Below are 15,134 nucleotides of genomic sequence, written 5' to 3' on the forward strand. Positions count from 1 at the left end.
AAGCACATGTTTCATGTCTAGAGCAGATTTACACAGAGCTTCTTGATGTATGATACAATGAAGAAACACAGCTTCGTTCCCAGGAAATGATTCCTTAAACATGCCTACGAAACCAGATTTCGTCCCTGTCATATTCGGTGCTCCAGCAGTAGTGATGTTACAAATTTTGGTCAAAGGTACTTTCAAAGACGTGATAGTTTCTTGAAATTCTTGAAAAATGTCTGGTCCTTTGGTCGTTCCCTTTAATGAACGCATGCAAGCTAATTCTTCAGTAACACAAAAGTTGTCATCAACACCTCCTATAAATATCAGTAACTGAGCTGTGTCAATTATGTCCGTACTTTCATCCAACGCAAAAAAACAGAATTTAAACTCGCTCATCTTTGACTCTAGTTGTGAGACAAACTGCTTATCAATTACTTCAATTCTAGAAGAAATTGTTTTTCGAGACAAACTTACTGTCTCAAAATCCTTTGTTTTGTCAGGACACAAAATGTCACATACTTGGATCAAACAAGTTTTTAGAAATTCACCACCAGAAAATGCTTAGTTACTTTTTGCAATATTGTATGCTACAACGTAACTGGCATGTGTAGCTAGTTTTTGAGAACAGCTTTGTTTTTTAAAAATATTTTGCTGACCTGACAGTTTCTTACGTAGAGCTTCTGCTTTTTGCTTCCGTTCCTCTTTGGTCATAGTTTCATAAGTGGCGTTGTTATGTTTTGTCATGAAGTGTCGTGAGAGGTTGAATTCCTTAAATACCGCTACAGCTTTATTGCATATGAGGCACACAAGTTTATCCTTAATATGTGTAAAAAAGTATTTCCAAGTCCACTCATCTTTAAAAATACGACATTCTGAATCAACTTTACGTTTTTTACTTGCCATTGTAACGATCAAAAATGTCAAAAACACTACCAAAAAAGCACAACCATAGAAACACAAGCCAGGCATACAGCCGCAGAGGTGACTTGACACTGACTACGCACGTGACGTCGCATCGTGACTGTCCGAACTACACTGATGAACATTGAACGATTGAACACTGACCTTGACAACAGAGGAAACGAAAATGGTAGCGCCCGATTCGTCCCGAACTTAGCCGAGCAACACACGCATTGCACTTCACATTGCCATGCATTCGCCATGCTACCGGTCTGCAAAGCGTGAGGTTCTGTGCAAACTAATATTAGATGCAATAATACCGTACTTAAAACACAATGAGAAGGAAACCGTTAAGTATTCTATTCTATCTACGTAGAAAATACATTTTTTTCAATTGGTAAATTGTGGTAGGGTTATTCAAAACCATGTCGCGGGCCGGATTGACTAGCCTGGCGGGCCGGACTTGGCCCGCGGGCCGTACTTTGCCCATCATTGTCTAGGTATTTCGAGGGAGTACCAGGTATTATTCTAGTAGCTGCCGCTACAACAATCCCCCTCCAGCAGCTCGCTAAGGGCTGCGATGAAAGGAAAAGGTTTTAATAGTTTGAGCGTGAAAGTCTTTGAATGTGGCACTGATCCTTCACAACACAGGTGAGGCCGGCGAACGCGTTGCTCAACCAGCCGAGTTTGCTCCAGAGTAACCATGGTGGGCACCTCTCTCCACGCTGATGCGGAGTTGGTAAGGTGTATGCGTGAGTACCAGGTATTATTCCAGTAGCTGCAGCTACATATTCCTTTTAGTAAATATTTTACAACTTTTTGTACAATTTCTCACATTTATTTAAGTACTAGCTGTACCCCAGACTGTCTGTTTTTTTTATCACAGATGACAAAAAAACATTTTTTACCTATCACAGGTGGCATCTTTATAATATAGGTTTATAAAACCACAATAGTATTCAAATGCAACTTTGTGTAAAAAAAATTAAAGGTGAAGAACTTCGGAAGATTGAAGATTTTGAACAAACGAACATTTACATTTGTATTTATAATGATTTAATTACCCAAACCATCAAAGACAGACTTAATAGCCGCTGTAATATGTTTTTTGTATGAGCTAAAAAAAAGCAATAAAGTTGGATGTAGGCTAACTGTTTTTTTTTAGATTTCTACAATTTATTCACGTAAAATAAATTATATTATATTTCACATAAAATCCATTAAAAAGAATGAAAGGAAAGCAAAGCGCACAACTCGTGCCGCATCATCTTGATGAGGTTCAATAAATTCATAATAGCTGATAAATAATATAAATCCTTCACAAAGTTCAAGACACCCTGTAAAGGTTTGCGATTCATGTATGTAATGTACTACTCAGAATATTGTTACCGCAAAGTTTGTAGCGACAGACAGTATTGGTGATTGGTGATACATTTAGTATTAATGGCTCATTGTGAATTATTGTGCGACGGGTTTGCATGAATGATCTAGCATCCAGTGAACTGCCGCAGGGCTGTGCTTTCATTTGCCGAAGCTGGACCATTTGGCTTCGAAAAGTGATAATATTAGGTTTCAAGTGTTAACGACAAAATAGAACGAACAGTCTGCAGAATTAAAACAATAGCCGGTTCTTGGTAGATTTAACAGAAGGTGTGAATAATTTAATTTGATATAACCTTATAGGGTATTTATCTTAGAAGTTATTCTTCATCGCCAAAAAACGTGATCTTGTAATGGGTATAATGGGATAAGCGGCCGCATAACTCACACAAGACTGGTACGAGTGCAATTCTGCTGAGTTGAACCGGGCTGCAATCTGCAGTACGAAGATTGGCTTGATGATATAAAATAATAATAATAACAATAAAAATGCACAGAAAAATAAAGAAAAAAGAGGCGTATACATATATGTACTGTATAAAAGCTTTGTAGGAATTGCCGGCCTTCGTGTTCGTTGCAACGCTCAAGCGCTCTGGCGGAATTAAAATGTACTTTCAAACACAGCTACCATCTTGACCGGATTTACCGGACACTGAACGTAAAAAAAATTACAATTAGACGAAATGCAAAGTTGTCAAGTTAAAACAGGAATAATTCTACAAATGCTTTCCACAACAACTCAATAATTACGAATCGTAATTCTGAGATGTTTACCTATACCCTACATCAGGGGTTCCCAACCCCGTGCCCGCGGGCACCATGGCGCCCGCGGAACGATTCGTATGTGCCCGCCACTATTCGACAGTGAAATAATTTTTTCATCAACATTAATTAAAAATATGAATTATTTTTATTTATTTGTTAGAGTTTTAATTTTTTGATTGTCTTGGTTTATTAAATACGTTCGTATGTTTGCGATACTGTATGTATGAGTGGTTCCTTTGCAGACAGTAGGTACTTGTCGCAACCTGTCTAGCGGTGAGCCAGACTGCACTCTTCACGCTAGCCTGGAACGGAGAGTTCTATTTGCACATCACTCCTTGTACACGCAGAAAACCATAAGTGAATGAATGCCACGAACTGAGACGATGAACACCGAAGGCGCCAAAATATATGGCACATGACTCTGCCAGCTCTGTCTGTCAGTTAAAGCAATAAGCATGGCCCCGACAGCCAAACTGACAGTAGTCACGAACTCGTGCCGTCCCGATCGGTTCGGCGATCATCGGCTCACTTCAGGTTTTCGACGTGTACAGGGAGTGATGTGCAAATAGCATTCCCCGCCTGGAACCGCGTTGTTGTCATTTTGATTGCGATTGCTGCCCCGAGTTTGTCGATTAAAAATAGGTGGTGCCCGCCACCCTACCGATATTTTAGAATGTGCTCTAGATTAAAAAAAGGTTGGGAACCCCTGCCCTATATGTAGGTACGCTTAACCCTATACACATATTCATTCTTATATATAATCGTGGTGTAAATATTAAGTGCGTAAGATCGGAATAGTGAAATAAATTATGGCGTAGGTATAAAAATAAGTCTTTCCTCCGTGGTTAAAACAGTCTTACTGGGTATAACTATAATACCTGCCAATGCTTAACCATCGCGTAACAATCTGATTATTATCTAATTATTCAGTGTCATACCCATAACTATTGGTAGGTTAGTGCCTCAATCTGAAGAATGTCAAGTTTTTAAAGAATCCGAACTATCCTCAACGCGTTGTATAAGTAAGACCGAGAAAATCTGGGAATATATTTGTACCTAGATGCAACATGACAGCTGCAAAACACTATATAATACCTAGTCTCAAAGCTATTTAACAATTTACCTGATGTAAGAAAATTGATTAAGGCGATGCACTACGTTGTATAATATTTTGAATCGAGCCGCTATCAATAATACACCTTACGTAGATGGCGATAAGGCTTAAATTCCCGCTTAACACAATCCACCTTTTCTGATTTATGCAAGAAAAAAACATGGCCAAAAAGTGCCTTTTATTTTATTTTATGGATGTTCAGGCACAAATATTTAAATGTGTTTCGATCATTTTCTAAATAACTTAAATTGATATATTAAACAATAAAACCATAACCGAAAATGGGTTCGTAAGTAGGAGATTTTGAACTTTAAACAGTTTTTATAGGCCTTATATATTATTTTTTTCTGGACTTGTAAAAAGACTTAAAGAAAAAATACTCGATTATTTTAAAGGCCAGGATGTATTTTACTCGCAGTATTTAATTAAAGCATCTGAAACATTTCTAGGCGACCAAATTCACAAACCAAAAACACGTGATTTTGCATTATTACGTAGTGCATCGCCTTAAGTTGTTTTAAATGAGCAACGAGCATCTGCTGGACATGGAGTGATACACCAAGAACTACCGGTAGTATGAAAGTCGATGTATTAAAAAGTAATTGAGCTTACACTGTCTTTTATTGCGAGAAAATAAACTATTTATTGATAATTTTAATTTAATTGCTTTAATTTTTCATTGTCAGCGAGCTTCAGGACCCAGAATGGGAAGAGTAGGATCCCTGGGAAATCCAGGAATTAGAAGACAAGATGGACCATCAGATGGTAAACTGATAAACCAATATCATTATTTTATTTTTGACAGTATTTAAAAAGTTTTGGTATGCATTACTCCCGGATAGAATTGAGTAGAAGTTCCGAGTTCAAGTCTCAATCGCAACCAAATTTTTGTATTTTCTGTACACTTTTCTATTTCATATGCATTAAAAATTCTGTGGCCTGATGCAAAAAGGGACATTGTCAGTTTTGCAAATTTACGAGGCTTATACAAGGTGTTAAGGTACGCACTTTACTTTCTTTAAAATTTGTTACATTTGTATCCAAAACCAACAGAATGATATTTTACCGATGATTTTCAGATATATGTATTATATTGCTATTTTCTGTGTATTTCACTTATTTTTTATTTTTATTTATTTAACGCCCAGAGGGCTTTTACATGGTTGGTAGTATAATTTTAATTTGACAAATACTTTCAAACATAAAAAATAAGAATAAAATTACATTTGATAAAAGCTATGCAACAAGTCATACAAACACAATAAACAAAAACAGAAAATTACAGCTATTTGTTGGTTTACATGATGTGTTTAGGAGTATTGTTGAAATAAATGTTTTAAATGATCCACAAAACTTGCCAAGTTGGTATTGAATATGTCAACATCACCCAAGTAATGATTTCCCATGGTGTGAAGTCGTTGTATCGGAGAGTGGGCAATGTAGTTACGCTTATGTGTGCTGCTGTAGAATATTGTATTTTGTCGTGTTGTTACTGTGGGTGTATGTATGTTTATAAGTTGCAGGAGTTCACAACAGTCGAATTTAGAGTTAAGTATTTTGAATAAGAACGTTAAATCGTTTATTTTACGTCTATCTTCTAATGTATGTATTTTTAGAGTATTTAATAAGAAATTGTATTTTAAGTTTTCGACAGGGATATTTAATTTAAAATTTATAAAACGTAGAATTTTTTTTTGTATTCGCTCAATGTTGTTAATGTGAATTTTATAAGATGGAGACCAAACTACTGAGTTATATTCAATTAGACTTCTTACTAGAGATACGTATAATAGTTTAATGGCTTGTAAAGAATTAAAGTTTTTAGTTGTTCTTAATACGAAGCCTAGTGTTTTCATACCTTTGTTCACAGTTTGATGGATATGATTGGTGAAACTTAGTTTTTCGTCCAAAATAATTCCAAGATCTCTCATTTCCGTGACTCTTTCTAAAGCTATGTTATTGATGGAATATTCGAATAAAACAGGATTTTTGTTTCTGAAGAAAGTCAAGGTTTTGCACTTTACTACATTTAAAAATAAATTATTTTGAACGCACCAATCTCTAAACTTACTAATATTTGACTGTAGTATATGGCAATGATTTATATCAGTTATTTTCTTGTATAGTTTGACGTCATCTGCAAAGAGCAATACCTCGACATCGTTGAAGTAATTAGTTATATCATTGATGAAAATGAGGAACAAAACCGGGCCAAGGTGACTACCTTGCGGTAGGCCACTGGTAGCCCGGAAAGCTTTCGACATCCAAGATTTTATTTTAACGAACAGTTTACGATTTGACAAATAGCTACTAAACCATTTTAGCATGTTATCCCTTATTCCTAGAGCAAATAGTTTTTGGATTAGTAGTTTATGGGATACTTTGTCGAATGCCTTCGAAAAGTCTGTATATATACAGTCGACTTGTTTATTTTCTGCAAATGATTGTATAATGAAGTTTTGAAATACCGTTAAGTTAGTTGCGGTGGATCTTCCTTTGATAAAATCGTGCTGTTTTTGTTTAATTAATTTTATTAATTTGGGATAGATTTCATCAAGGACCAATGATTCAAAAAGCTTTGGCAGTACTGACTGTATGCAAATGGGGCGATAATTAGCTATGTCAGTATCGTCTCCTTTTTTGTAGATCGGTGTAATGAAGCTAGATTTCCAGCGGTCTGGAAAATGTCCAAGGGACAAGAGACGGTTAAATAGTAATGTAAGTGGTTTAGATAATGTATTAGAGCATGTTTTGAGGAATATTGGTAGAATGTTGTCTGGGCCAGCGGATTTGTCAGTGTCTAAGGAAAGTAATTTTTGTTCGCAACACTTTTGTGTGATTTGGCAGTTTGTTAAGTTTGTGGTCATATTAAATTTGTATTCGGGTATTTTATCATCTGGAGTATTTTATCATCACTTATTCATTTACTGTCCAATCTAAATAGTAGTGTGCGCTTAGTTCTTCTAAACTACGCTACTGATTTTGACAAGGTTTTCACTATCATTTAGGTCATTTCTTCCGGAAGGTTTATATATAGTACAGGATTTTCCAATAAGAGGTGTTATTTTGAATAGCCCGCTATTTCGGTAGATGTTACTTTTGAAGCTGTCCTTTTTTGACATTTGACAAGTAGAAACTACGCCATTAATAAAAATGGAACAATAAACGCTTCAACAACGCATTGAAATTATTAAAATTCACTTGAGTGAATCAAATGAAAATCATCTTGAGTGATGAGGCCCATTTCCACCTCAGTGGCTTCGTCAACAAGCAAAATTGTCGCATCTGGGTCTCGGAAAACCCAAGAGTTATTGTTGAAAAACCTTTCTTTTCTCAACGTGTGACTGTTTGGTGCGGTTTATGGTCCGGCGGAGTAATTGGACCTTACTTTTTCGAAAATGAGGCTGGAGTAACAGTTACGGTGAATGGATCCCTACCGAGAGATGATTAATGATTTTTTATGGCCGGAATTGGATGGTATTGATCTGGACAACGTTTACTTTCAACAAGACGGCGCTACGTGCCACACAAGCAACTAAACCATTGATCTTTTACGATTGAATATCAAAATAAGACCTCTTATTGGAAAACCCTGTACCTACATGTAAATTATGTTTAGGTATAGAAAGTAGAGAAAATTCGATGTTTTATAATAAAGTCGTAAAGAAATATTTTCGGGCGCTTACATTGCTAACGCTGGCTAAACCACACAAGATTAAGATACATCAAAATAACGTACTACGGAATTATATACCTTGAACAGGCCTATAGAAAAGTCCATAACGGTATATGTCTATCTCACAAGGATAACCCCCAGCAACGCCAGGTAGATGTCAGAAGATGTTATGTAACATGTTATTAATTTTTGTATCTTTGCTTTATAGTTTTAATAAAAAAATGATATGCCTCAAATGACTTAATTTTACATATTGGGATACAGAGAATGAGCTAGTCGGTAGCTTCATCGATACAACCTTGCTTTACCTGAGTAGCCAGAGGCTGCGATGAACCGCCTGCATCACCGCTCCTCTATCCAATAGTTGGAATATTTTCACGCGCCAATGGTCAGCCATTCCTAGATAAAGGCCCCAGTACTTCCTCAACAATAATTGTTCTATAATGGCCCATTATATGAATGTAGAACACTTGGCCAAATATATTGCCTTCAAATGGTATGCTAATAACCTAATAACTTAATCAAATAAATGCCATTATAAATTTGAACGTCTATGCCACTTAAAACGCATGTCAAAATCGAGTTTCAAACGGTAATTTAATTTCTGAAACAAGATTTGCTGTCAAATTAAAATAGAAGTTATATGCAGGTAACTATTTTACCGGAGTACTGAGTACTGATGTTTTTTGGTGGGTTTGGAGGGAGTCACTAATAAAAAGACATGAACCTATCTGAAGTAGACAGAATGTTGTAGAAATGAGATCCCTGAGGCGTAGCTGATCCCAATCGCTGTGCACGTAGATATCGCATAGAAATCTGTCTTATGCACAAGGGTTTGTATCAGTAAATAAGACATTAATAACAATCAATGAGTAGAGACCTAAAAATTTCGCGTTTGCGCGAATTTTTACGCAAAAAATATGAATCTCGCTGTTTCACGAGAATATCATGAAATTCGCAATTTAAAGTCGAAAAAATCGACACAACAGCAGTTTTTAAAGTTAGAATAAAGTATTTTTCTAAGAAAGTGAGGAATAAAGATGACACGTAGAAAAAATCAAAACGGCAACATTAAATATAAGACGCATTACGCTATATTATGCGCGCATAATTTGGGCGTGGCATATACGTATTACATGTTGGGGTGATACACTACGCTATAATCTTACTCAGGAGAGGAGGTCATATCAATTGGGGGACTGCCGCGGAATATCATTTCTTTGTATGGAATCTGTCACTTTGATAGATGACAGCCGTGTAATTACAGTGCTCCCTATTTTTTTCTGACCCCTTCTCCTGCCGTAGGTAGGAGAGGGTGTCGCATTATTTTCAAATGTAGCCTGGCTAGCAGATCACAGCGCATATCGTCGCCACGCCCACACTTATAACACATATCATATTTTTAGGTGTGTATAGGATTGTAGATTGAGCGTAATCTGTTACCCCCTTTAATGACTTTATATATCTTTTTAAAGGTGTGTTGAATTGTCAGTGTGTTGACTTATCATGGAACCGATTATTATTATTACTTTTTTTTAAATAAATTTTTACTCAAGTCGAAAAGAATGTGATCTTACTAGGGTACCTCGTTCCAAAGTCACAGTGTTCTTGGTTTTGTTCAAGTTCTTTTTGTAAGAATGTTAATTTTTTAAAGTAAGTTTTTGTAGGTATGAAAATAACATAGAGGAAAATTATAAAGCAATATCAGGAAGTAAAACATAACAAAAGATATATACCTACCTAATATCTAGTATACCTACCAGAGGTCGCAGGCTCTAATCTCCGAATGATCAAATAAAAATAAATATTTGTTCGGTTTTCGACATAATACAGGGTAAATCGTAAAAGATCAATGGTTTCGTTGCTTGTGTGGCACGTAGCGCCGTCTTGTTGAAAGTAAACGTTGTCCAGATCAATACCATCCAATTCCGGCCATAAAAAATCATTAATCATCTCTCGATAGCGCAATCCATTCACCGTAACTGTTGCTCCAGCCTCATTTTCGAAAAAGTAAGGTCCAATGACTCCGCCGGACCATAAACCGCACAAAACAGTCACACATTGAGAATAGAGAGGCTTTTCAACAATAACTCTTGGGTTTTCCGAGCCCCAGATACGACAATTTTGCTTGTTGACGAAGCCACTGAGGTGGAAATGGGCCTCATCACTCAAGATGATTTGCATTTGATTCGCTCATGTGAATTTTAATAATTTCAATGCGTTGTTGAAGCGTGTATCGTTCCATTTTTATTAATGGCGTAGTTTCTACTTGTCAAATGTTAAAAAAAGGACAGCTTCAAAAGTAACATCTACCGAAATAGCGGGATATTCAAAATAACACGTCTTATTGGAAAACCCTGTATAATATTTTCACCACGTTTTAGAGTGGAAAATACTATAAGTGTCGCCCTGGTGAAAGACCACTATTTAGAATTGAAAGTTTGCTTGAAATGGCTTTAGTCGTGATTGGTGAACATATCTGAATAGATAGATACTTTCTCCAGCCTCACAACACACCCCAAATTTGTGATACCATAATTCCAATGGCTTCAGACAGCTGGGATGTACGGTATCCACAAAAAAAAATTACAGATCTAACAATTCGAAATCTAATACATACTAATTATTCCGTCAGCCTTTCGATTTGCAACAACTGAAATGGGTCCATTGTGCCTCCATTAATCCATCAGTTGATTAGCGACCACGAGTCGTGGCCTGATTCCGCCCTATTCACAGATCACCACGCATTGTCATCAATTCATTGAATACTGCATTTTAGCCACCTATGCATTCTTCTGCGGTTTTTATTTATGCTCAATAATTGGTAGGTACTTACTTACCGTACCTACCCACTTGATCAGGGTCTTCCCAGTTTTTAAATATATCTATTTAAATTTCACTTTTGTTTTTGTGAATGAATTAATGGAAATCTTGAAAGTGGAAATTAACGAACTTCCCGACATGAGATCGAGTTGAAACTCGGAAGATATCATTGACAATGCATTCTATCAACTTTTGGTGGCAATCGCGCATGCACACGCGGACATACGCGGACGTACGCATTTCGCTGATTGGATGACATTAGAGCAGTTAACATACGAAATAAATGTCGGTCCTTCCCAATCGGCATTTGGCTCACCTTATATGGTGATCGACGCTAAACAGCAAACGCAAAAAATCATGCCTATAAAAGGAATGGTTAACTACGGACGAGGGGGAAATAAGAGGGAGAGAGACAAAACAGGAGGGGAAGCGGGAACAGACAGGGCGGCGGGACTGCACCTGAGCTGGGAGAACTCGTCACTTCAGTTTCGAGAGCCGTGGACTTCAGTTGTAGGAGTGAGGAGACGAGCCGCCGTCCGCTGTGTGGATGATCATCCCCACAAAGCGGCAAGGCTAAAAGCTGATTTACACTCTACTCTGGAGGATTGAACCAAGCGATGGAGACCAAAGAAGCAGCCCAAGCGTCCTACATCGGTTCACAGCAGTAAGCGCTTTAAATATGAGGTACCTTTAACAAACGTAATGAAACAGAGCCAGTAACTTCCAGCATACAATTGTTCCATGCAATAGGCTTAAGATAATTTCGTAATAATATGCATAAAATTGCTGCCAAATAAATGCAGTATAACTGTATAAGGTGTTTTCATTTTGATGGTTCCTTGAGAGATGGCCTGAACTTGAGATCCCTGAGATAGTTGCAATAAACATGTGTTAAATTAATTTTAACAAAGTATAAATCAAAAACAACTTTTCACGAGAGCAATTTCAAATGTATAAACTGTTATTGCTTTTATTGGGTGATTAAATAAAATACAAAAAATATATACATTAACAAATTACTTTATTAGATAGTAATTAATACAAAAAAAATCCTAATTTGTACTTCTAGTACCAATACCAGTTGTGTTATGACAAACTTTTGGCTATTTTGATTTGAATTATATTTAAGAATTTTGTTTGATGTAACTTGGACATTTTGTTCCAGAGATTGAGAAAAACGAAATAAAATTAAATGTCATTTTTTTACTTGTTGAATTTTCATTTTGATGAAAATCAGGGAAACAAACCATCTTGCGAGGAGTGCGAGAGGTGGTGTGACCGTCCCACTTTCGGTGATTTGTCAATAAATGAATCTGACAGTATACAGCCAACTCACATTGTAATATCACCATTAGGTCTTCAAAAAAAAAACATTCTTACTAATTACTAGTCATATTTACAGTGGCACGCGAAATTGCTGGTCACGTAAAAAACTTAACTACGTAAGTATCCCAATTTCTGATAAAAAAAAAGTTCAGACTTGTTTAAATCTTATATTTTGATACAAATGTGTTTCTAAAGCAATACTAATTATCATGTAATTATTTTTGCAACACTAATTATCATGTAACCGCTATATCTATATTCAATTGTCACAAAATTTAATTTACTTTTATCTATGTTACATAGGCAATCTTCTCATGGAATGTAACTAATAAAAAAAAATTTAAAAAAAATAAAAATAAAAAAAAGTATGTATGTAAATATTTAATATACCACCACATAATTTTATCTTTTTGTCTTTTTACATACATATATATATATATATATATATTTTTTTAAAATACATACATTTCTTTTGGAACAAATATAATATGTGATTTACCCGCCTCGGAACAGACGTTGTCTAGTGAGGCGGGTAAAAGAAAAGAAAACAATGTAAACAACCATGAAATTAAATAAACGCCCGGGTTGCCGGCACTGAAACTGAACTGAACTGAAAAGCGTCGCTTCGTCAGGCGATTCGTTTAAGAACGAATATTCAGATACTGCGCAGAAAAATTTCCCAATGGACAACAACGCTTCGAAACCTTTACCTTTCTTTACTTTTCTGCGCTTAGTCTGGTTAATTCAATGTGTGCTCGTCGGTGGTTAATGTACAACTGATGTCATAGTTTATTCAAATCATTCTTGAACCCTTCTGGTGCAAAAAATATGGTCTCGTGGTTTGCCTCCATCTCATCGAAATGATTACTAGATTTCATATTATGACAAGTCTGTTAATTTGAATGTCTTTGGTAAAATTCGTAAAACTCTAATTTGTGACCTGCATTTTGCTCTGCATTTTCTTACCAGACCTATCCTGGCCCATAGTCGGTAGTTTTTTCTTTCATATTTGTATTTTTTAAACTTGAAATAGATCCAATTCATGTGGTTTAGTATAAACATACATTTTAATTTACGTATTGCTAATTTTTAATATTTGTTACATTGCATGATTTGAGATGTATCTTTAAATATGCTTAATTTGGGAATAATTTTTTTTATTTCTCGTAAAAAAGATTAATAAGATACCTACTTGGGAATAATATTAGATGCACAGGGAAGATTAATAAGATACCTATTTATGAATAACATTAGACTCAAAGATATCTCGTGTAGAAAAGATTAATAGGAAACCTACTTGCGAATAATGTTATCCTCAAAGATATCTCTTGTATAAAAGATTAATAAGATGCCTACTTGGGAATAATATTAGACTCAAAGATATCTCTTGTAGAAATGTTTAATAAGATACCTACTTGGGAATAATATTAGACTCAAAGATATTTAATTATTGAAGACAGTATTAGCAATTCCCAAACGAAAATCTGAAACAGATTTCAGACAGTCCTATTTAACTGTATCATACTTCGAATAAGAACTACCAACATCGTCTTAATTTTTCTCACCGCACATTTTTATTGGTTGATCGCAAGATTTAACCCATAATAAAGGCAATCTAGACAGTGTCTTTAGATAAACATATCTTATTTTTATTTTTATGTGCGACATCTATTGACTTTTCTGCAAGTCTAGGATGAATATTTATTTTTTTGGAATAACTTAACGAGTAAAACCTCAAATTGTTATATTTAATTATTGAATATTTATTATTTATACAAGAGATATTTTGAGTCTAATATTATTTCCAAGTAGGTATCTTATTAATCTGTTCTACAAGAGATATCTTTGAGGCTAATATTATTCCCAAGTAGGTATCTGATTAATCTGTTCTACAAGAGATATCTTTGAGGCTAATATTATTCCTAAGTAGGTATCTTATTAATCTATTCTACAAGAGATATCTTTGAGGCTAATATTATTCCCAAGTAGGTATCTTATTAATCTATTCTACAAGAGATATCTTTGAGGCTAATATTATTACCAAGTAGGTATCTTATTAATCTGTTCTACAAGAGATATCTTTGAGGCTAATATTATTCCCAAGTAGGTATCTGATTAATCTGTTCTACAAGAGATATCTTTGAGGCTAATATTATTCCCAAGTAGGTATCTGATTAATCTGTTCTACAAGAGATATCTTTGAGGCTAATATTATTCCTAAGTAGGTATCTTATTAATCTATTCTACAAGAGATATCTTTGAGGCTAATATTATTCCCAAGTAGGTATCTTATTAATCTATTCTACAAGAGATATCTTTGAGGATAATATTATTACCAAGTAGGTATCTTATTAATCTGTTCTACAAGAGATATCTTTGAGGCTAATATTATTCCCAAGTAGGTATCTTATTAAGGTTTGTCCGGGTCTTGTGGCGGAAGCGACTGCCTAGACCGGAAAAGACCTCTCCAACAGGTCTTTCTCGGAACATCGCCTTGCACCACGGTGGGAGTGATGAATTCATATGTCTGCTATTCTTGAACACACTAACCCCCAGATTTCTACCCACCCCTCATACCTTTTTCCTTCCCAGAACTTCCTCTCCTTCCGTGAGTAGTTTCTTTATGTTCCTCTCCTTCCTTTCCTAATAAAGACCCTCCATACAGCATCCTCAAAGACGACACACGCCCTGAAGAGAATTATTTTCCTCAGGGCCTCCTGGGTTGAGCAAATGTAAAAAAAAAAATTTATCCAATATTTGAGACTCGAGTATCTTTGTGACTACCACCACAAGTATGCACAGAGGTTTGTACATAGACACATATTGCCGACATTCTGATGGCAGTATGCTACACTAGCGCCTCCTAACGGCACGAGTTGTGAGGCTTGGTTTACTTTCATACATTTTAATGGATTTTATGACTTTGCTAAGCTTCATTAGCGCCTCTAGCAGCCAGAGTTGATGACCAATACTGTCAAATTTTTTTCGATTTGGTTAGGGTGTTTGATGTAACCAATGTACTGTTTTTTTTTCCATAACATAAATAAATTGTGTCAGATATTTAGTCACAACGCGAGTGCTTCTAGTGACAATGATTGGTGGCAATGAAGGTCTCGTGGTTTCAGTAAAAAACATGTATGGACTTGGCATGACAAGTTGTTTGCA

Source organism: Hesperophylax consimilis, chromosome 2 (assembly GCF_061612785.1).
Source record: "Hesperophylax consimilis isolate HC1 chromosome 2, BYU_Hcon_1.0, whole genome shotgun sequence".
NCBI classification, from domain to species: Eukaryota; Metazoa; Arthropoda; class Insecta; order Trichoptera; family Limnephilidae; genus Hesperophylax; species Hesperophylax consimilis.